Source organism: Semicossyphus pulcher, unplaced genomic scaffold (genome assembly GCF_022749685.1).
Source record: "Semicossyphus pulcher isolate SPU_LCO1_2020_fin unplaced genomic scaffold, fSemPul1.0.p SCAF_7, whole genome shotgun sequence".
In the NCBI taxonomy this organism is placed as follows: Eukaryota; Metazoa; Chordata; class Actinopteri; order Labriformes; family Labridae; genus Semicossyphus; species Semicossyphus pulcher.
In genome coordinates, this window is record NW_027211748.1 from 2980435 (window position 1) to 3004618 (window position 24184).

At 44.6% G+C, this 24184-nt stretch overlaps 1 protein-coding gene across 1 annotated transcript in view; it reads left to right on the forward strand.

Annotated features, from left to right (window-relative positions):
• Window positions 1-890: 890 nt before the first annotated feature.
• LOC138611861 (cadherin-6-like) overlaps window positions 891-24184 on the forward strand; it is a 63576-nt gene continuing 40282 nt past the window's right edge. The window contains exon 1 of the mRNA XM_069685113.1: window positions 891-904. The gene's annotated coding sequence lies outside the window, so the exon portion shown is untranslated. The remainder of the gene's footprint in view (window positions 905-24184) is intronic.

The following is a 24184-nucleotide window of genomic DNA, read 5'->3' on the forward strand; positions in this document are numbered from 1 at the left end:
CGGTTAGGTCTCGGATCAACACCACGGTTAGGTCTCAGATCAACACCATGGTTAGGTCTCAGATCAACATCATGGTTAGGTCTCATGTACAAATTCAGGTTTTCTTAAAGAATCATTTTTATTTTTTAAATAGCCCATCTGGACTACAGAGTATGAGTATACCTCAAATTGTGTTCTGGAGGTAAAATTACAGTTTGTGTCACTGGAGTTTGGTGCCTTTCTTCTTTCTGAAAAAACAAGAACTTTTAGTGGATGCATTACAGCCTGTTTTTGGACACACCAATTCTACTTCCCATGTTTGTACCTATATTAGTCACAGGTTTTTAAAATAGGGCCAAGGTTTAAAAACAGCGGAAGAGCACTTTATTTTTAGGGGGCGAAATAATCACGTCTTAGAAAATCATGTTTTTCATCCGTAATTTTGCTGCTCTGTTCCACCTTCAGCTGTGACACCTGTAACCTGTCTGCCTCTGCTCATTAAAGTCCGTCAGAAACAACTCCGTCATTTCATGTGTTCCTCTTTTTTAAAGGTCCCCAAAGGACCCAGAGTTCTGCTGTGACCGAGCACTCAGCTGGAGTCTGATTGAAATGTTTCTGCTGCTCGTTCGTGTGAGTGTGTGTGTGTGTGTGTCCCTTTAATCACCGCGGGCATTGTAATGACCAATCAGCAGCCATTTCAACTCTTCAATTTGTTGATTTGGTGAGTGGGGGGTTGGCAGAGAGAGGTAGGGAGGGCGTGCACGGCAGAGAGAGAGAGGCAGAGTGAGAGAGATAGAGCAGAGGCAGGACGAGAGAGATAGAGAGAGAGAGAGGCAGAGGCAGAAACAGGGTGAGGACGGGGGAGAGCGCACAGACTCGGGGCGCAGCAGCAGTCCGTCTCCGGCTCCATCCTCGGCTCTCAGCGGTAAGTGGCTCCGGCCCCGCGCGGCTCTTTCTGTCCCTGCAGCGGTTTGACTCCGCAGCAAACAACCGTTCAGATCCTCATCTACATGTCGCACTGTTTTATCTGGATGTTGTTTCTTCTCTGGTCGGAGTGTTGACGCTCTTCTTGGTGGAGCTGCGTAATTGACTGTTGTGCTTCGCAGCCTGTGAGTGGCACGGTGCTGACGGAGGGCACGCGGGCTCGGAGTGAGGCTGTTTTGTGGTAAAAGTGAGGAGAAAATGTGGCATTAAGCCTGATAGAAACTTTACTTCACAGTGTGCTTCATTCACTCGCCTTCCGGTAGCTCTCACCTGTGTCAGTGTAGAACAGCGGTTATCTCGGCTCCCTTCATGGAGATTACGGGAGGCGGTGAAGTTGCGGAGCTCAGATTGTCGTTTTTACGCGCAGAACAGAAACTTGCGTGGAAGTTATCACATGGATCTGTGAGACAGAAATGTTTAAGAATAAATTGTACTTTTAAATTTTGATCGGTGATAAACAGGCTGGTTGTGTTTAGGTTCTTTTATAAACTCTTATTCCTCCGGAGGTTAGAAGCAGCTCTACGGCCGCTGCTGCTGCAGGAGACACGGGCTCTGCTGGACGCGTTAAAACAGCCTCACCTCTGAAGTCTGTGTTTCATGTCGGAGCTTTAAGATTGTCTGTGTGCCGATTGAAATGTCCTGTTTGTCTCTGCTGTCACCTGATGTCTAATTAATGAGGGGCATAATGTGGCTCAGAGAGAGTCAGAACATTTAAATATATAGTATATGTAGTTTTCTATTACTCTCACTGTGTGTGTGTGTGTGTGTGTGTGTGTGTGTGTGTGTGTGTGTGTGTGTGTTCGTGTGTGTGTGTGCGCGAGAGAGAAAAAGAGAGAGAGCTGACTGAGGGATGCTGATCCGCTCCGACTCATTTTCCCATCTTTTTTTTAACTCTCTCTCTCTCTCTCTCTCTTCCTCTCCCCCCTCTCTCTCTCGCTCTCTCTCTCTCTCCCTGACTCCATCTTGGCCTCTCCCTTCGTGGAGGATGGACAGTTTTAGAGATTTTCGGTTAAAATTCACATCCCCACATGTGTAGGGGAGAGCGGGTCAACATGAACAGGTCATCTTACCTTTGAACAGTCAGGTACATCTGAGAGAAGCTGAAACCTTTGATTCTTCTAACTTGATTTAAAAGCAGGTTAATAATAATCACTCTGAAGCTTTGTGCCGTGTTGGTCCATCTCTCTCCTGCTCTCTGCTGTGTCTCTTTATTCACTTACATATCTGCTGCTTTCGGTGGCTGGCTGCGTGTGGTGTAATGAGACTCTCTGATAGACAGCTGTTGTGTTAGACAGCTTGAACGGTCATGGCAGCAGGTTTGGCTCCTGTGTGTTTGACGTGCTGGAGGGGAGCGGTCCAAAGTCAGCGCTGATAAAATGTTCTTTTTTAAAACATAATCTGGTTTTTCACAGGAACAAATATTCCACCTCCTCTGAATGAAGAGAGGTGATCTGTGGGAAGAAAACACATTTCAATATCATGCTGTTTTTGATTTATTGTTGTTTTTTTATTACAAACAACAACAAAAGAACAAAATATAAAGCTAATAAGCAACATGAAGTTCACATGACGTCTGAAAAGAAGGCCGGATGGACTGATTTACTCCCAACCCAACAATGAATCAAACGTGTCATCGTGAATCAATGCATACAAACAATTCCAAATCTTCTTCATTACTTATTATTATTCTTATCATTAGTATTGTAGAAGCAGAATTGAGTTACTAAAACACTGGAGTGAAAGCTGCAGCTCAGATGATAACTCCCTCGCTCAGTAAACACAACAGGAACATTCTGACTTCCCTAAATTGTCCCAGTAAATCCACAAACCTTTACTAGTTAAGTTGTTCAGTGAGTCACTCCTAATTCTGCAGGATAAAGACATTTCTCAGCAGTGAAACTGAATTTTTAACCCCCACACTTTGGAAACCCCCGACAGACTTGTGGAATTCACCGCGCCGTCTGCCCGCTCAGACCCCTCGCTGAGATCCATTGATTTATACTTTGTAGGATTCTGGGGTTTCCCAGCATGCATGAAGTGTCTCAGAGTGTTCTCAGCACCAGCATCCATCACGGTTATTATGAGTCCCGAGTCGTCACAAACATTCCTCTCTGACTCAGACGTGACCTCAGAGCAGCCTGACAGGCCGTCACCTGCATCTATCAGAGAGCGAGCCGCAGCCCGAGCCGCACAGAGACTTTATTCAAACCTTGAGTAACATTTGCTGTTTAATCCTCCTGCACTAAGAACTCTGCTGGTTGGTGTAAATATGCTGAAAGATGTTGGTGTTTGAGCTGAGTGTAGTTGTAGTGAATGCTCGGCCCTTACAGCAGGAATAATGATTCACTGTCTTCCTGGTAATTGTAACACTCTCTGTCTGTGCGGGTGAACTGTTCACTCTATTAAAAGCTCAGCCTGTGACTGACATTAACACCGTCCCTCCGTGTCTGCGCGTACCAGCATGTATTGTTTGTCACCCTGTGGTCGACTCTGCGCTGACAATAGGAGACTTTGTTTCCTTAAGCTTCCAGGCTCTGAGGCCGCACAGACCCCCGGGTGGTCCTGACCCCGACCTTCACTGTCTCTAATCTGGAACTAATCACAGTGAGTCAGAGGGGGACCCTGTGGGAGGACCACGGTGACAGAACACCTCATAGACCCTGACAGGTGACTGAGGCGACGTTACAGAGTGATAATCAGCCCATCAGTGATGAAGTCCTCACAAATCTGTACAAGTTCAACACGAGGAAAAAACTCAGAGGCTTCAAAATGTGACTGTGTAGGTTTCATGTTCCCCACATCTGAATCATTGTAGCACAACTTCATTTTGAAAGTCTAACATTTATTGCATTTTTTCATCGCTAACTTGTCCTCTTTATTTTAAAAGTCTAACAGGATGTTACTGTTGTTATTATTGCTAACAGACCATGGAGTCCTGCAGGTGGAAAGCTGACCACACGGGGGAACCTAGATGGTCATATTTTGAAGTTTAGGGCCTCCGACCACAAACATACATATAGGGGACAAAAATAAAGCAAGCACTAATTAGGTACAACCAGTTGAATCAGGAGCATCTATATGTCACTGGTCAAAAAACACCCTAACACCTAACACCCGCTAACACCCGGCTCTTTGCTTAGGGGGAAACATGCTAATTTGGGTGGGAAACGGGTCAATGTCAACTTTTTGAGTAAGAAACCTCCTTGACCCTGGACACTGGTCCTCCTGCTGGTGTTTTATCTGCTTTGATGCAGAAAAGTAAAGGAGTCAGACAAAACATACACAGAGTGAAATCAAATAAAGCCTCACACAAGGTGACTTAAAAACAAACACAGACATAATCTAACGGCCTGAAGGAAACATTACTGTCTGATGGAGCTTTATCAAGGAGATACAGACGTAGTTCATCAGTTACCCTCAGTGCTGAGCCTGGACTCAGTCACACGGCACTCATTCACAGCCAGTGTTAAACAGTTCACACACAGGACGTTTACACACAGTCACCTGAGAGAGCACTGAAGCCATCGGGGGGGGGGGGGGGCAGTGAGAGCGAGAGAGAGAGGGAGAGGGGAGAGGGACAGAGACAGAGAGAGAGTGAGAGGGACAGAGAGAGAGGGGGGAAGAAAGAGAGAGAGGGACAGAGACAGAGAGTGAGGGGGGGGACGGAAAGAGAGAGAGTGAGAGGGACAGAGAGAGAGTGAGAGGGACAGAGAGAGGGGGGGGAGAGAGAGAGGGACAGAGACAGAGAGTGAGGGGGGGAGAGAAAGAGAGAGAGAGCGAGAGAGATAAGGAGAGGGACAGAGACAGAGAGTGAGGGGGGGAGAGAAAGAGAGAGAGTGAGAGGGACAGAGACAGAGAGTGGGGGGGGAGAGAAAGAGAGAGAGTGAGAGGGACAGAGACAGAGAGTGGGGGGGGAGAGAAAGAGAGAGAGTGAGAGGGACAGAGAGAGAGTGAGAGGGACAGAGACAGAGAGTGGGGGGGGAGAGAAAGAGAGAGAGTGAGAGGGACAGAGAGAGAGTGAGAGGGACAGAGACAGAGAGAGAGTGAGAGGGACAGAGACAGAGAGTGGGGGGGGAGAGAAAGAGAGAGAGTGAGAGGGACAGAGAGAGGGGGGGAGAGAGAGGGACAGAGACAGACAGTGAGGGGGGGAGAGAAAGAGAGAGAGAGCGAGAGAGATAAGGAGAGGGACAGAGACAGAGAGTGAGGGGGGGAGAGAAAGAGAGAGAGAGCGAGAGAGATAAGGAGAGGGACAGAGACAGAGAGTGAGAGGGGGGGAGAGAAAGAGAGAGAGGGGGGGAGAGGGACAGAGACGGAGACGGGGGGGGAGAGGTACAGAGACAGAGAGAGAGGGAGAGGGACAGAGAGGGGGGGGGGAGAAAGAGCGAGAGCGAGAGAGAGGGACACAGAGAGTGAGAGAGAGGGGGGAGGGAGAGAGAGAGGGAGTAATGATGATATTGTTTTGTCACTCTCTCTTTCTCTCCCCCCTCTCACTCACTCCCCCCCTTCGGCAAACAAACAGGCCAGTGGCGCAGCAGTTAGAGGAAGGAGCGATAAAGCTGGTAATCCTCAGCATCTCTCACCCTCCTGATGATCTAAGTTTAGAAATGCTCCAGAGATGACCAGAAAAGCCTCAATGAACGAGTGCTGTGTTTTTGTCCTCCTAAATGAGAGCAGCACACGCGTCTCATGTTGTTATTGAGCTGACTGTAGTTTGCTCTAACAGTCATATTACATGTTGTCACCGAGTGCTGATTTGGACTTTGCATTTGCTCACCGTCGATGCATAAAGCCCCTTAAAGCACAGGTCTCATGATGTCAGGACGTGCTGCAGCAGGGTTAAGATGGAGCGCTCTCACAGATCACACGTGGTGTATATGATGAGAGGCTGAACGCTGGCAGAACTACAGAGGGTAAACTCTGTCAGGAGGATGTTAAAGAGTTGGAAACAGAGCTCTTAGTGTTGGCATCAATCATGAGTGTGATGACAGGAGGAGAAAGAGTAGCGAGCTGATGCAGAGGCAGCGGGGGTTATTTTGGCTTCTTCTTCAGAGACGTATTGAGGTCTTTAAACGTGAGATCACATTATGTCTTTCATTAGCTGGTGATTAGCAGCAGCTTTGACTGTTGGACTCTTTCATCATCCCACAGGATCACTGATGGAGCAGCACGATCTCAGAGCCAGGAAGTGTCAGAATGTGAAAGTAGAGGTGAAACAACAAGTTTAATAAACAGAACAATATGTTACTATTTTGGTCATCAATCAATCATTATATTTCTGTTCAGCGAAATAGTCAAAACAGAGCAGTCATTGATTTGATCTCTGTCTTCTATCATATAAATATGAAACTTTATTATTTTATTTATATACATTTATTATTATAGGAAAAAATGTAATGATGATATTGTTCTGTCATATTGCCCCGCCCAGGTTTTTAATAAACATAGATGATACAGTGTCGGAGGAAAGAGACTCTGAGGGTTCACTGGGAACCTGTCTGTCAGGAGGACACGCCTGTGATGCTATCATGTACTTAATAAATGATGGAATCACAGACAGATTAATGCTGTCAGCAGTGAGCTCATTCAAGAAGAGAGTGGTCATGTGACACACACACACACACACACACACACAGCTCTGGATGCTAATGAAGCACCGACACTGTGTGCTAATTTATACGTGACAATAGTCTCTGTATGCGTGTGTGTGTTTGTGTGTGTGATGGTGATAACACTGACTCAGTCCAGGTGCATCATCAGGTACACTGAGTGGATTATGCAGCAGAAGTGTGGCTGTAGTTGAGGTGTGTGTGTGTGTGTGTGTGTGTGTGTGTGTGTGTGTGTGTCTGTGTTCGTGTGTGTGAGAGAGACTTTGAGCAGCTTTTAACACTCGGCACAAACGCTCACATCAGATGAGCAGTTTCCCTCTGACAGGTGTTCAGCAGCATCCTGGTGGAGGGAGCCTCTGAATGGCTGTTTGAAGGCAGCGTCAGCCCCCCTCCTCTGTGACAGCTCCTCCAATTACAGCTCTGCAGCCCCGCTGGGTTCTGTTTGCAAAAACACGAGAGCGTGTTCATCAAAGCCGGGTCAGAGAGAAGGAAGAGATGTGGCAGCTCCAGCGTTCTGACTGATATCAGATTAGAGGTGTGTTTTGATCCTGCAGCAACCAGCAAGTTTTCTAATTAGTGTGTGATGGAGAAGCGGAGGAAACAAAGAGGAGAGGAACACGGACCACAGGGAGAGGGAGGAAACACACACTCCAAACAGGAGCTCAAACTTTGTTTCATGATGTACTCAGTAGTTTTACTTTGTACCGCTCCAGTGTCCGTCTCTGTGTGCAGCATTGATTCAGAAACACTGACTGAGCTGATACCAAACACCTGGTACACCAGGTAGACTAATGTCCCACCTTTTACCATCAAACCCCTTAAATAAGACCAATCACAGCAGCTGAAGTCATTCAACTAGTTCAGTAAGACACCAAAGCACAAAGATACACGGGGGAGACAGGCTGCAAGAAAAGTCTTTATACAAACTAAAGTAAACTTTGATTAGTGCGACTTTAACAGAAACTTTCTCTGTCTGAGAATCAAAAGTTAACAATCAGAAGTTTGAAAGGTTGCTCAGAAATGTTTGAGTGTCTGATACAAACATAGTAAAACACTGATTCACCTCTCCTTTAATCTGAAGTGTGCCGTGGAAGCGTAAGACCCGGTGACGCTTCAGTTTGGATGTTTCCACTCTGACCTCCCTGCAGCTGAAGCTTCTGCAGCCTCTCTCTGAGCCTACAGGTGGTGAGAGTTCCTTTAAAGCTGTGTTATATTTATGTGAAAGTCAACAGCATCACATTTTAAATTCACACTGCAGCTGTTGCAGAAGCAACACATCTATAGAGAGACGCTGCACTGTTAGTTAGTGAGGCAGAGACGTGCACAGGAGAGTCTCAGACTAAAGAGTGGAGGAGAATTAAGACAAAAACAAAACATTATTTCTATTTTCTTTCTTTGAGGGGTTTTATGTCTTGTTTTGCAGACAGTCAGATGTGGAAAACAATACGAGGATGATGGAGAGACAAAGGCTACTTTGTTCAGGTGTTGAAAGTCAGTGAAAGTGGAGGTGTGAGGAGTTGACAGCTCACCTGTGATGACTTTAGAGACAGACAGCAGGAGGAGGAAGGTCTTTTAACCCACGTGTTTCCCTTCATCTCGTCTCTCAGGCTGTGAAAAGCACAAAGACAAACCCGCTGAAAGGCTCTTATTTGCTCTGTGAAGAGCTCCTCATCAGCAGCTTTAACAGGAGGTGAAAGGAGGAGCAGGAGCAGGGCGGACATGTCGATGGACTCCCTCACAGAGTCATCACGGCTGCTGTTAATCATATTTCTCAGGATGAGTCTGCAGGAGAGCAGCTGGGAGGTAAAACAGTCGAGTCCAGTTCCTCTGTTCATGACGGTTCACTGTCAGACGAACTGCTGAGATCAGAAAACAGACAAATCTTTTATTACTGAGCTCTTAAGGTCTTATTTGAGTTACTAACATGAGGAGAACTGAGGCAGCATGGTGGTCAGATCTGAAATAGAAATAGAACATAATGTCCATGACCTTTGGCTGGACAGATTTTAGGCATAAGAAACATTTGAATTGACATCACAACAAGCACAAATACCGTTTTGTGTAACAGACTCAGGGTTAAATATAAAGACCCACGTTTTGCAAACGACTGTAGAATTTAAAGTAATGTTTTGCAGCCTGTGATCGTCCCTCTGTGTTTAATGAAGACAGCAGTCAGACTATTTCAGCTCTAATGTTTAGACATGTGTTTGGGAGCTGTAAAACTCGTTCATATAAGTGTGTAATCCTTGAGGACGGACATGAAGGCCAGCGCTCACCGTGACCTCACAGCACATATATGACTGTGTTAGATAACACACTGTACTGTGGTCTCCTCTTTTAGACACCACCCACTGCCCGGCCTGTGAGCTGCTCTCTCTCATCTTCTCTCTTTACACACTGACTGTGTTTAGGGTCACGGGAGGCTGGAGGCTGTCCCAGCATGCACTGGGTGAGAGGTGGGGTCCACCTTGGACCAACAGCAGTACATTAAAGACAAAACATGCCACAAGAGTGAGAATGATCAGAGGAGAGAGTTTACATTCATTCCTCCTGGAGATGAGACCTGAGGTCAGCTGCTGTGATCACATGACCTGTGAGTTACTGCTTATTAGCTCTGCAAACTCAGCTCAGTGTCGATCTTGTTGATCAGGGTGTGTGCGCGTCTGCTGTGTGTGCAGTGCTGTGCAGCTGGGGACAATAATCATGATCAAAATGGATTCAAAGGTTGCTGCGTGTTAGTTTGTGAGCAGAGACTCATCCTCCCTCCGTCTTTCTCAGCCACTTCTGGGTGTGAATGTTCAGCAGGGAGCTTCATGTCGGTCATTTTTGGATGTGACACAGAAACGAGTGGCCTGGAAGCTGGAGCCGCCTGAACATAAATATTTGATGGAGGTTTCTGGAACAAGAAGATTTTTCTCACCAGACTCCTCTACTGGCTCTGACGTGGACTCATCCTTTGTGGAGGAGATTAAGATACGAGCAACACTGATCCTCACAGTGAGACGTGTAGACTGAGGCTGCTTGTTCCTCTCAAAGTGAGGAAATTAAATCAGATTACTGGACACATCTGAGATGTTCACCTGCACTGGAGACTTTCTTTAAACACAGCTTCATCCTGTCTGTGTGCTCTCTCTACCACATGTGCTTTTACATATAAACTGCAGACCTGATCTAACCCAGAGGAGCTGTGTGTGAGAACATGTCACAGTCAGTTGGACCGGGTGATTCAGCAGAATTTCAGTATTTCTGATCCTGGGCCATATTTCCATTTGTTTTGGGCGCTAAATAATGAAAAGGTACAAAAAGTTTTGGATCTGGTCGAGTGGATGTGTTCATCCTGCAGCAGTGAAACAGGCTGTAACGGCTGCAACATAATCATTGGTGGATCAAAGGTCGTCCACTAAAAGTTCTTGTTGTTTCCACTGACAGGCTCAGATTGTTATTCTAAGTGTGTGACAACATGACAGAAAGGATCCCTACAGAGAGAGACCTTTTTGTTACAGAGGAAGAGGATCGTTTTAACCCCAAACAGACGTTACATCGCTCTCTGCAAACACACCAGACTCCATTGATAAAAACAGTGATTTTACGTTAAAGAACGCAGAGCTGCTGGTCCTTCACTGCCTCGATCGGTTACTTGTTTTTTGTTATTATGTGTTACACAAATATTGTGTTGGATCCAAACTAACCTTGTAAAAAACAAAGTCACACAATAACAAACCTCACAGATCGAGGCAGTGATAGACAAGGAACTGACATGTTCATGCTTTTTACTGTTTCATTGATGCACACAAATACATAAGTACAGACAGAACATATATGAAGTCAGTTGGCCTGTCCTCCATCTCAGATGTACAAACTAACGCGTCTGACACCAACCGTCTCCCAAAGGGTGACTCTGCACAATAGCACAGAACAGCACAATATATCCTGTCTCCTTACACACTTATGTAAACACACACAGGCTAGTTTTTACAGACGTTTGCTCATTTGCATAGTAATGACCTGCTACATTCCAGAGGAGGGTGACAAAAAGCATTGTGTGTGTGTGTGTGTGTGCGTGTGTGTGTGTGTGTGTGTGTTCCTGCTGTTTCCCGGCTCTGTGGGGGCCATAAAACACAGTTCTCATGATAAAATGTCCTTGTGAATGAAAGGAGTGCAAACAGAGCGACACTACAGACTTCCGTAAACACACACACACACACACACACACACACACGCACACACACACACACAAAGTCAGACACAGCCGTGTAAAACAAGCGTTTACACACCGACATAAAGACGTTCAGAGTTTTACAGTTTTCTTCTTCTTTGCTTTCTTAACAAAAACATTGTTCCCTGTGTTAATGTGAGCGTGAAGCAGGACAGCCCACGTTTTATAACATGTCAGCAGTGTCTCCACGTCTTCGGCTCACAGATTCACAACCTCATATTCAGAGTATCGGTGACAAAGTCCGTCTGTAATGATCCCTGAGGCAGTTATCACAGTGGAAGACAAATGAAGACAATAATAAGGACAGTGTTACAGCAGGAGCAACAGTTACAACAGCAGAGGAGCATAATACAGAGTGAAGAGGAGAACACACACACACAACCACATCACCGGGGAGGACAGAGGAGCAGCTGATGACCAGGTTATTTTATCATATCACAGACAAAAGAATATTTTTATGTTATTCATGTAAAAAGTGTCCAACATTTCATTTTCAAATAGTTTTTTTTGATCTTCCAAGAACATCAGGAATCATTTGAAAAGTTGAGCAACAACATTGCACACATTTTCTGAACAGATGTTCAGGCTTCTTGTGTCTAAATGATGTTTCGCTGGAGTGAGGATTTCTTGCTGCGTCACCTTCTTTCAGCTCGTCTCTGTTTGCTTTTTCTAAAAGCCTCAGGCTACGTCTGCTATACTACATTTTAATTTCTAAACACAGTTTGGCTGTCTTAATGGGAGGAATCTCTTAATATAATATCTTCCCTCCTGCACATGGAGGCAGTATAATATTGTTAAATGATCATCAGCACAGAGACAACAGGGTCAGGAACACCTGAATGAATCGCTCGTAGTCGAAGCTGATGTTGTTTGTTCTCTTCCAGAAAAGGGTCATGTGATAGGGGCATGATCTAAAATAGGGGGAAACATCATGACTGTGGGTCTCTGCATCATACTTTCCTGAAGTCTGTATTTCTGCCTGCACACACTGAAACATAACCCCAAAGTCTTCAACCTGAAACGGGGTCTTTCAGGGACTCTCAAACACTGGAGTAGTGAGGCGCAAACAAAGCAAAGGTAATACATGTAGTCTGAGGAGGAGAGAACGTAAAGGATCTGTGAGTTTGGGAGCTTACTGACCGAACAAGACAAGCGGACTCTGCAGTCTCATGAGACACGGCTGATTATCTGTGACAGTGAAAAGAATCATCAGTTTGAGCGTCAGAGGAATCAAACCGGCGCCTTCCTGTCCGGAGACAAAGTGCCCTCCGCTCCGTGACGTCAGCTCGCAGGATTTCAGGTCACTGCTCTCCAAAGTGCCTCCTGCTGTGTCCAGGTCTGCTGGTGTGTGATAAAGGCTCCTGATGTGTCAGGTCTCTTCCTCCGTCCTGCCGACCCCCCCTCACCCCCTCGCCCCCCGCCCCACAGCCTCTCAGCTTACATAACATCACAAATCCTAAAGTACCATCTGGTGCCAACAACACTGTCCATCACTAATTGTTGTTGATGCGCAGGGCAACTATCATTAGCGCTCACACACGCACAGTGAAATGTATCCTTGTGAGGACCTTCGTGTTCACATGTCAGTCCCTGAAAATACACACGAGACGTTTGAGACTCTGCAGAGGCGCAAAACTTTACTAAACACATGAATTACATCTCCTTTGTTACAGCAGCTCAGGTTGTAGTGTGTGTGTGGGTGTGTGTGTGTTCAGAGGGGGGATTAGACTGGTTGGGACTTTGTAATTGCTGGGAAGGGGTCACCCGATGAGTGCATGTGTGTATGTGTGTGTGTGTGTTGGGGTCAACCAGAGGGGGCAGGGATTACATGACCCCCGATGTACACGTCCTGTTGTGGTCCTGTCGGCTCCTGTGAACTGTTACTGTCAGCTAAAAGCCTGCTGCTACATGTCCTCTCTGTAATGCACCCAGCTTTAGATTAAACCTGTCATTATGTCTGCGTGCAGTTAAGATATTAATGTTCATTTAGACTGTATTGTCCAGATGAATGCCAAAGATGTAGGTCACTTTATGGGCACACACACACACACAGCCCCACCCCCACACACACACCCGCTCTGTACCAGTGCAAACAGGCGGGAAACGAGGGTCTGCAGATATTTGACTTTACACTAAACCTGTTACACTGTGTGTTTTAAGTAGAGACACTAAACACAAACAGAGCTACATGAAACCGTCCTGATGATGCTCCAGGAGCTGCTGAGACGAGGCATCAGCTCCAGTCACACTGCGAGCGATCCATCAACAAGTTCTCTGGTGACCTCTGAGCCGTCTGAGCTCTGCATGGTGAGGTGAGGAAATAACTCGCAGATCACACGAGATAGTTGGTACAGCGGTTGAAAGGATCACAATCAGGTTTGTTACCAAACAAGGGATTTGTCTGTGTTTCTGGTGCTTAACAGTTAAAATAGAAATAGGAAAGACAGTAACAGCCGTACTCCTACTGCTGAGGAGCTTAAATAGAATAAAATAAACAATATAAAAGAATATTATATAAACTATGTTCAATATGTGTATTTGGTCCAGAATAAGAGCTGTATGTTTGCTTCAGTAATCGGCTCCTCTTGATTCTCTGGGAATAAACGTATCGATTACTTTTCCCACATCAGAGTGAAGACAAACTCCCTCACACTGAGAAACACAATCGCCTACTTCTAACGTAAAATCAGGAAGTTGCAGAAGTCTCACTTGAGTTATTGCTTTTTCGCCTGAAGGTACTTTTTACTGCAGGTTTGATGTGCTGCTGGATGCACCTCAGAAATGACCACTGCTGCTTCCGCTGTCTCGGAGAGATGGTGTTGTATAAGTCGGGAAATCACATTAAAACGTCCTTAAATAACAGCAAAGTATCATCATAAATTATAAAGCAGCTCTCAAACTGGCTCTATCGATCTGATGTTGCTGAGAGGAAAGAAGGCTGCTGTATCATGACGCATCACATCACACACAGAGCCAAAGACAGTCTTGATAATTAGATCACTGCTCATTAATATTCATTGACTTTCTGTTTTAGGCTTGTAGATTAGACCTTTCTGCTTTGGCCATTTCACTGACCCTTCAATGTTATCTGAAGAAAGAGGTTTATCATCTGCATATAGGAATACTGCAACTCATTTGAAACCGTGAGTTCAAGTAAAGAAACGTTATTCTGGCATCTAAAAGAAAGAAAATGTGAGTAATGTAAAAGGAATCGTATAAAAGACATCCTGAATGTTGTGTGAGTGCAGTGTAGGTGGTTGTGTTAATCCCTGGATGTTCTCAACTGAAGGTTTTGTCTACAAATAGCTCTGAATTCACAAGCTAAACTGCTGCAAAACAAGTATTGTAGACTGAACAAAAGGTGTGAATCCTGGAGCTTTTCTACGGCAAGAGGACAACTGTCACATCTCTGAAATCCGGCTCCCACAACAACATGAATGCAAAAGTCGTGTTAGATCCAACTAACCATTAAAACACAAAATTCACATAAAAAAATACATAACTTACAGATGTTAGACCTCCAACTGTCATTTTCTGTGCTAGTAACAGCTCTTAAATCGCTCTCTTCAAAGCCACCAGACTCCATTGAGAAAAACAGTAATTTTACTTCACAGAACACAGGAGCAGCTGCTCTACTGCTGCCTCGATTGGTTAGTTTGTTTGTATTTATGTGACATTGGTGTTTTATATGGTTTGTTCACAATATTTACGTGACACACACTTTCACAAATAAACTAACCAGTTGAGGCAGCAGCAGAGTAGCAGCTCATGTGTTCTGTCAGGTAAAATCACTGTTTTTCTCAATGGAGTCTGGTGTGTTTGCATAGAGCGATGTAACGTCTGTTTGTGGTTAAAACAATCATCTTCCTCTGTAACAAAAAGGTCTATCTCTGTAGGATCCTTTCTGTAATGTTAGAATAACATTAGAATAACAATCTGAGCCTGTCAGTGGAAACAACAAGAACTTTTAGTGGACGACCTTTGATCCATCAAGGATTATGTTGCAGCCATTACAGCCTGTTTCACTGCTGCAGGATGAATACATCTACTGGAGACATTCCAACTTTTTGTTCCTATTAGTCATTAAGAAAAATAAGCCTAAGTACTAGAATTCTCCTTTAACCACCGAGGTGCTTATAAGTACAGACGAGCAGTCTGCATTGAACATGGATGGCATTTCATAGATTCCAAAATATACAAAACCAGGGCCCAGGTGTGAACACACGAGTTACCCTTTAAGGTAAATGTACTTGTCTGTACCTCCAACTTGGATCTCCTCTGCTGCTCCTCTTTATTGCAGACGGGGTGAAGGAGACACATTCTGGGCAGTAACATGTATTTCTGTCAGTTTCAGAGCCCTTATTTTCATTAGGTCTTTGTTCTCTCACAATCATTCTGGAGACAGCTTTACTCACACTAATGTGGACCCCTGAGAGTTGCCGGTTGTAGCTGCAGGACCTTGGTGCTGCCCTGCTCGGCTAAATAAACCTGATGTTTATTTAAAGACAGTGATGTGTTGATTTGGTATTCTTTGTTGTGTTCTGAAGCTTCAGAGAGCCGGGGTGGGGTCTGATCACAGCAGGAGTGTTGGTGCTGTGTGATGGATGGCCTTCGGACCACACACTGTCTGCACACTACACTTGTGTGTGTGTGTGTGTCTGTGTGTACAATATGTGTGTATATTGATGTGTTGCTATCATCGATCCCTCTTTGTAAGTAAAGCTGTGAAGCCTGTCTGGGTGGATGATGAGCTGACTACCTGGACATGATGAATGCTGAGCAGCTCACAGAGCTGTTTCCTTTAATAGTCAGGTTTTACTGAAGGTGTTAAAGACGCTCGTGCTGACGATAGTAAAGTGCGTTTATAGAAGACACACGTTCAGTATGAATGTTTCCATCAGTAAACAGCACGTATCTTCTCCCTTTTACCCTTATTGCTCTGATTTTGAGGCCAGCTGAGGCTCACTCTAATGGGGCCTTAATGTGATGTAATTTGCCCTTTGGCTGTTTCATTGGAGGTCGTGGGTTCATGTGCGTGGATAAATGTCAACAGCTCAAAGCATTTCAACATTTGACTTTGCTGTCTGAAGCAAACAACCAAAGTTAATATCCTGTTTTTACTGGGGAGCTTGTTTGAGCAGTGAAGAGGACATTATTGATCAGCTTTGTTTATATAACGGCACCATGCTAGCTAGCGTTTACCTTTTCTCCATGGATGAAGTACCAATATAGAAAAAGCTCCGGCACTCACAGAGCGTGATTCGGCTCTATGCCGTCTTCGGCATAGAGCCGAATCACGCTCGTTACCCACATTAAACTGAATCATCCATGATTCTGTGAGTGCCGGAGCTTTTGATTTTCTAGATCTGATTTTCTACCGTGCACCCGAAACGGTATTTTGACACAAAGTTTGGAGTTGTGCGCGCTACAATACTGCTGTATTCATTAAGTACCAATATGAATCTTCAAACGCACAAAGGAGGCTGGGTGTTTTAGACAAACAGAATTACTAAAGAGTACTTTACCTTGTTACACATTGGCATTGGACAGTGTTTTCCCCGCTCCATTAAAAGTTAGGGATCTAATCACGCCACATGTTATTACATTGTTGTCAAGCTGTGTGTGGTAACCAAGAGAGAATCAACCCCGATAGACAGACACTTTGGTTTAGTGTTAAAACCAGGATGTTTGGCCACACGTGAGCATCAACCTAAAATGTTGCTACAGTCAGGTGGTCCATGGTCTCTGGTGATTGGGTGGGAGAAAGGGAAATCACTCAGACTCTGTCAGACGGAGGATAAAGGAGAGTTGACTGTTCTGACACATCAGGCCCAGATTGTTCTCTTGATGAAGTGCTGAAGTCTGCCGTCTCTGTGGGCAGCGGCTCATCACTGAGAGATTTACACAAACAAATCATTTCACTGCAAACAGAAGTGGCTGATCTCTGTGTCCTGCAGCGTGTCGACATAAAGTGTGTATGACAGAGAACAGGAGCTCCGTCCTCGTACAAAGCTCCTGTAAACGCTGCAGAAAGCTTCACTGTAGTCACAGTGTGATTGTGAAAGTGCTGCCTCAGTGTTCCAATAGCAGCCGCTCGGTGTCTGTTTGAAGTCCGAGCAGACCGTGAGCTCTGACTTTTCTGCTCAGCCCTCAGATCTGAAGCACACTGAATATATTTGGAGAATTCACAAAGTTAGAGGGATGAATAAGGCATGAATGAATATGAGTACATGCTGTGGACTTTCAGCACACAGTCTGAATAATCAGTCACTGGGCAGTGGTGATGCTTTGTTGGCCAGTCAGTCAGTTGCTCTTTCAGTCCTCCAGTTTGGTCCACAGTGAACTCCTGACAAGTCTCACAGATTCCCCTGACATCTGCTGCAGACCTTCATGGTCTCTACAGCAAGAGGACTTTAGTGAGGCCCTGACTTTTCATCCAGCACCACGCTAGCAGAGCTGTAACTCTTACAGCATCTGAAACACCCTCCTCCAAACATTTGTGAGGTCTGTGAAGCTGCGTCGGGCAATTTCTGACACGCTAACAATCATTGCTGCTCTGACAGACATGCTAACAGGCCTTTGTTCTTTACACTTCCTCCCTTAATGCAAAAACACGAGGGGTGTTTGATCACTGCATCATTTTAAGTCAAACATGTACATGCAATGATTTTGTTGTTGTTCGCTATATTCTAATTTTCCTGTTAACTATCACAATGTTTGCTCTGCTCAGTGTATCAGAAGATTCGTGCAGATACACAGCTTTCCTAAACACCATAAATATTCACCACAGTTTGTTAGAAAAGTTTCGATGATTACTGAGGTTAATTTATCTACTACAAGTTTTTCAGTTGGTTATCCTGATTTCATGAATGATTTCCCACTGTAGTAAATTCCTACTCCTCCCTGTTACTCTGAATAGGATCAAGCCTAATTTTATTTCCTCTCCCATTCTTTAGTGAGGTGTCCAATTTCTGTTGGGACACAGAGCTAGTCCTCTCATTTCCCTCCAAGCAGAGTGGTAAAAAAAATAACCAGAATGCTTTGCAAACGGAGGCAGTGCAACATGGCTACAAGGTGCAGGAGAAGAAGTCCATATACCTCTGCAAAAAATCAGGCAAAAACTTTCCAATCCCTCTGAATAGATGAGTTTAATGCCGGTGCAGAGGAATATAAAACTGGCTAACAATGTTGTCTAAAGACGATTTGTGCAGTTGAGAGCGTCCAAGGTTAAGATTTCAATCCCGCCCTTGTTGCTCCGCTCTGAATGGCAGCTTCCTAGTTGAGGGCTCTTAGAATCCAGAGGGAGGGTCAGAGAGGGGACTGGGCCACAATACAAATAATAAAGAAACTCTGAGTGAAGCAGAAACATGTTTCCATCTCAACATGGCGCACTTTAAATGCGAGCTTTCAGGGTTTCTCATAATCATAACCCAGTTCTGATGTTTACACACAACAAGCCACAAACGGGTTACTGCCCGACTCTCAGTGCTCCCCCAGGCTGACTGACGGACTGCTGAGGGGATCAGGAACACATACATGTACTGCCTCCCTGACTGGCAGCTAAACGACATCAGTGTGGGCTCCGTATTAAAGGGAATGATTCATGGCCGTGTCACGCCGATCACTGAAAAGTTCCTGAAAAAGTTCCTCTAAAAACTTATCGTCAAGTGTCGAAGTCAAGGTGCAGCTCTGCAGCTCGTTTATGGTTTATTCATAATGAGACTTCACACTCCCAAGGACCAGGGCCCGGACTCTCTGACGGCTCTGTGTGTGTGTGTGTGTGTGTGTGTGTGTGTGTGCGTGTGTGCGTGTGTGTGTGTGTGTGTGTGTATGTGGGAGAGACAGCGAGCCGAGTGTGTGAGTTAAAAGTGGACAGGCGGTGTGGATGCTGTTGGCTGCCTTCAGATGGCTGGTCTATTCTGATGGAAAGGGGTGGCTGGGTTTGTACTTGTCTGTCACACACACACACACACACACACACACACACACACGCGCGCACACACGCACACACACACACACACACACACACACACACACAAGCTGCTTGGTGGCTGACATTCTCCTTTTTTCACCTCTAATTGGTCCTCTGGGAGTTGTCAGAGGTCTCAGCGGCTGTCTGCAAGGTGGCAACACATACATACACGCGCGCGCAGACACACACACACACACACACGCACACACACACACACACACACAGAGCCATGCATCAGGAGGAGCAGGAGATGGAGGCGACAGAGGAGGAGGAGGAGGAGGAGCTGTGATTGTCACCTGAAGGTCATGAACATTTATCAGTGTTTGTAAAGAGGACGGAGAGGAAGCAGCTTCCGCCTGCTGGATGGATGCTGACTGCTTCTATAACAGTCTCACTGCTGTGTGAGCCTATCAGCTCTCACCGGCCGCCCAGCTGGGAGCCTGTGAGGCTGAAAAGGCCACAGAATATTCTGGATGTGTTTCATCAGAAGGAAAGAGTTTGTGTGGCAGCTCAGCTTCTGCTCGCCTCATTAGGCTTCAGCTCTGGACACGTCTCATTTAAAGGAGGCTGAGGGATTATGATTGACAGCTCTGTCTTACACTCAGACTCTCTTCTCCAGATTGGACACATGTATCGCTTGCATGGTCGCCTTAATGAAAAGACTATAGCTGCCGCTGTTGATTCATGACCCTGAAACTGTTCACGCATACACTGCTGTTATGTTGTTTAAGGGAAGAAAACTTTATTTATACGGCACATTTAAACACAGAGGCCGTCACAGGCAAAGGCAAGCATCAGACAACTGAGAGCTAAGAGACACAACAATCAGAATAAAACTAACACAGAGACGGAGAACAACGAGAGGGAAACAAACTGTAACGTCAGGTGTGAACATGTAGTTTAAATAAAGACTTTTGTTTGCTGGGAGGATTTGGAAGGATATATGACCTCTGTGTGAAATAAGAAGACAGCCCGCATTGTGAAACGAGAACCAACACAGAGAGTAGCATGGCTCAGCCTTTACCTCATGTCAACACAACGTCATTCTGCACACTCCTATTACGCTTTGTTACATGTACTCTGCTTTATGTAAAATCCCGTCTTTGATAGTATAAACTGTTGTGCCAGTGCAGCCCCCTGCATAGACTGAAGACAGACCGAAACCATCAAATTATTACAGACAATTATATTTGCATTTTACTGGCAACATAATGTGTTTCTTCAACAAATAAAAACTCTCACTTACACTTTAAAGTCCTCCACAGAGCTGATATCACCAACTACAAAATGTACCAACACTTTTAAGCTCTTAAACTTTGATCGTTCTTTATTTTCCCTTCGGCGTCTTCAAACGTATAAAAACACACTTGTTTCATATTTTACAATAATGTTTTATTTGTCATTTAAACAATAAGAAGCTTGATGGAAAGCATGATGCATCAAGAGCTAAAAGATGAGTATTGATACATTTACAGATACATTATAATAAATAGCTGCTGTATCTAATTTGATACACACAGTTTTGTGTACATGATCTGACCATAAAATGAGTTCAAATATAAGATAATTATGTGTCGCTGAAACAGTTTGAATCTCTTTCTTTAACTCTTCAAACATATCCGTAAAAACCTGGTGTGGGTCGCAGACTGATGACTGCCATGTTTGATGTCCAAGGCCCCCTGGGTCTGATATTCTGCCCCCTGGTGGATTAGTCGTGTATGTGGCTGTATTGTGAACATTACATGTTTTGGAAGTGATTGAAAACATGACAGAAAGGATCTGTTTGTTAAACCAGAGAGAGCTGTTACATGTCTCCCTTTAAAGCCACCAGACTCCGCTGACAAAAACAGCCATCTAACACACTGACGAGCTGATCTCCTGCTGTCTCCATCAGTCAGTTAGTTTGTGTTGTTGTGAGACTTCGTGCTGTTTTACATGGTGAGTTTTTATCCAGCCGAATGTTCGTCGTGTTGTCGTGGAGCTACTCTGATTGAGTCAATTTCCCGTTTTGCAGCTCCATCTATGAAGCGAACGTGTCATGCTTTATATTCTCTTGCAGAAATAGAAGCCTTATCAAATGTTCCCGATCAATATTAGCTTACTCATGGAGACAAACTCAGACGTAGACCCCCCCCAGCAGCCGTCCTCCTGTTCTCCCTGCGTGACTGATGTCTGCAGTAGCAGCCTGCTCTGTTTACACCCCGTCACTGCCATGAATGCATTTGTACAGTTAAGCTCTTTGAGCAGATGGAGCTCAAGATCAACTGCTGATAGATTTAAACAACTCTTAAGAGCCCCATTGATATTTGTTCAGAGACACTCTGTCGGCAGGTTTCAAAGCTCCTCTGGATCAGGGACCAATCACAGCCCAGTATTTCAAGTTTCATTGTCAAACACAAACAGGAAGTGGTTCTGGATATCAGCTCGGCTTTATGTAGCTGCTCACATTAACAATATAAAGACATGCAAGTGAATATTGCATTATCCATTATTTTTCTGAGCATTAATACTTAAAGGTCAGATACGTCAGCTTTTTATTCTGCGAGACAAAAAGAAACAACAACAGTTAGATGTGTTACCGAACTCACTACCAACCACTAAAAGTCTTTTTAGTCCATTATCATAGGTGGTGGTTTACAGTAGGTATGTGACTGATGTAAATGGTGGTGAACGGTTTGCAAACAGACCTCAAGCCGAGGATCATTATTTTATAACCCTTTAATAAACACTGTGATGGCTACAGTATTTACCGTTTGTTGCAGAAGAAAGTGGAGGCTTCTTTTTTTTTCGTGTCATCACGTCGTAGCTGCTTTGATGACATCATTACGTTACTTTAAGTTCAGTTTGCAAAGCGGTGAAGATGTGCGAGCAGCAGGGGGCGCCACATCTGTCTGATGGAGATCCACTTTTACACAGCGCTCTTTAAATCGATGTAAGAATAAAAAACACACAAGAGCTCGAGCAGAACTTACAAAACCTTTAGGGTGGAATTATTTTAGACTTAATAAGCAACAACACCAGCGTAAACACATGAAACACCTTTGCACTCTGCTCAGAGATTGAGATTTAAAACTACAGAAATGTTCGAACATCTCCTGGAGACAGATTTTGTTCATGTTTCTACTTTCACAATAGTTTTGATCAATATGTTTTTTGTGTGATCATTCCGTCCGATTCTTTGTATTTTTGACACACTGAATTCTTTCATCAGTTGTCATGGTTTATATCGTTTTCACTCAGGTTTTATAAGCACCACCACAATCAGCAGAAACACTAAAGCAGACCTGGAATATGATTTCTCTGTTTGTGTTCTGAAGGTTTTTTCTTCACGTCTGTTCTGTCGGACAAACATCATGAAAAAGGATTTCACCGTATTTCAAGGCTCTCCTTTCACACGCAGGAATCTGCTGTTCGGCTGCTGGAAATGTAAAACACAAGAAGAATGTCAGAGGTGCCTGTTTTTACCAGCACTGAGCTTTACTGATGAACGGAGGAGAGAATTAATCTGCTGTGATTCTGGTGCTGCTTTCTTGAGGGCCTGGACCCAGGCCAGTTAAACAGTGCTTTAAGAGCATTTCAGTGACTTCACTCACACACACTCACTCACACACACACACACACACACACACACACACACACACACACACACACACACTGAGCAGAGTAACGAGGCGGTGGGGGAAATCCTCTTTGAACCGGAAAACTTGCAGGCTCCAGCCTCTTTCACCGCACGATAATGGAGCGCTGAGGCTCGTTAAAAACCTGAGTGAAGGCGTCAAGCCAGAATCAATCAGCCTCCTGTGAGTTCCCCACCTGATTCTATTAAAGCCTTTTCATAAAGAACCGACTTAATGCAGCACAGGCAGAGAGAGAGAGAGAGAGGAAACATTAAACAGAGAGAGAATGAGCTTCAACCACATCAATAACTCAGTGCATAGTGAGGAACGAGGCGGTGTGATTGAGCTTCAGCGTGCTGGTGAAGCTGTCAGCACGGTCACTCTGCAGGCTGATGCTGGAAAGCCACTGCTGCATATCAGGGCTGCACCCTAGTGCTGAAAACGTGAACTGATGAGGTGGATTATCCTTTAAATCCAGCTCTGCAGGGCCGCTGCACAACCAGCGACATGAGTTGATTAGTCTGTTTAATCAGTCTGTTGGTGATGGGCCTGATGAAGCTCCTCCCACTCTTTATTGTCTCAAAGTCCTAAAACAGTGGCAGAGATGTGTGTGAACAAAGCGTTCTCATGCCATTTGGACAGAGTGAACTGGGTTACATTTGTATGGAAAGTAGCTGAGATAAAGGAGAACATTATTTGTGCTTGTAGCAGCGAGACACTGACGGAGCTCTGCGTGGGAAGATAAAAGCACATTTCCTTTCACTCTGGTAATTGCTGTGTAAGCGTTCCTTCCTGATCCTTCTATGTGGATGCGGATGGATTTATTGATCCAGCACAGTTTTTAAGAGCACAAAGGCAGTTTTTTGGAAGTGTTTTTGGAGGATACATCCACTAAGTCAGTGGTCAATAGTTTTTTTTGTGGTAAACATTTATTTAAAGCCAAGACAGTAATTCTGCCTGCAGTGATGCACGCAGGAGGGAGGGAGGATGTTTGAGCAGAGAAGGGTCTTTGTGGTTGAATCTGTTCACTTTAAAAATAATTTTTTTAAAAACCTCCAGATTTTTTTGGAATGTAAATGATCAGTAGGTACAAACTGTTTTTAATTACACCAGCCAGCATCAGTGAAACAGGCTGTAATGGCTGCAACATAATCCTTGATGGATCAAAGTGCGTCCACTAAAAGTTGTTGTTGTTTCCACTGACAGGCTCAGGTTGTTATTCTAAGTGTGTGACAACATTACAGAAAGGATCCCTACAGAGAGAGACCTTTTTGTTACAGAGGAAGAAGATTGTTTTAACCACACACAGACGTTACATCGCTCTCTGCAAACACACCAGACCCCATTGATAAAAACAGTGATTTTATACCACTGGAGCTGCTGCTCTACTGCTGCATCAACTGGTTAGTTTGTTTGAGTTCATGTGATTTTGGTGTTTTAATTGGTTTGTTCAGATTTAACACCATATTTGTTTGAGACAGTTTCACAAATATACTAACTGATCAAGGCAGCTGTAGAGCAGAAACTCCCGTGTTCTGTGAGCTTAAATCACTGTTTTTATCAATGGAGTCTGGTGTGTTTGCAGAGAGCGATGTAACGTCTGTGTGTGGTTAAGAAAATCATCTTCCTCCATAACAAAAAGGTCTCTCTCTGTAGGGATCCTTTCTGTCATGTTGTCACACACTTAGAACAACAACCTGAGCCTGTCAGTGGAAACAACAACAATTTTTAGTGGACGACCTTTAACAGGGACTATTTGCTCTCATTACAGCCATTACAGCCTATTTTTTAGAAACTCCAATTTTTGTAA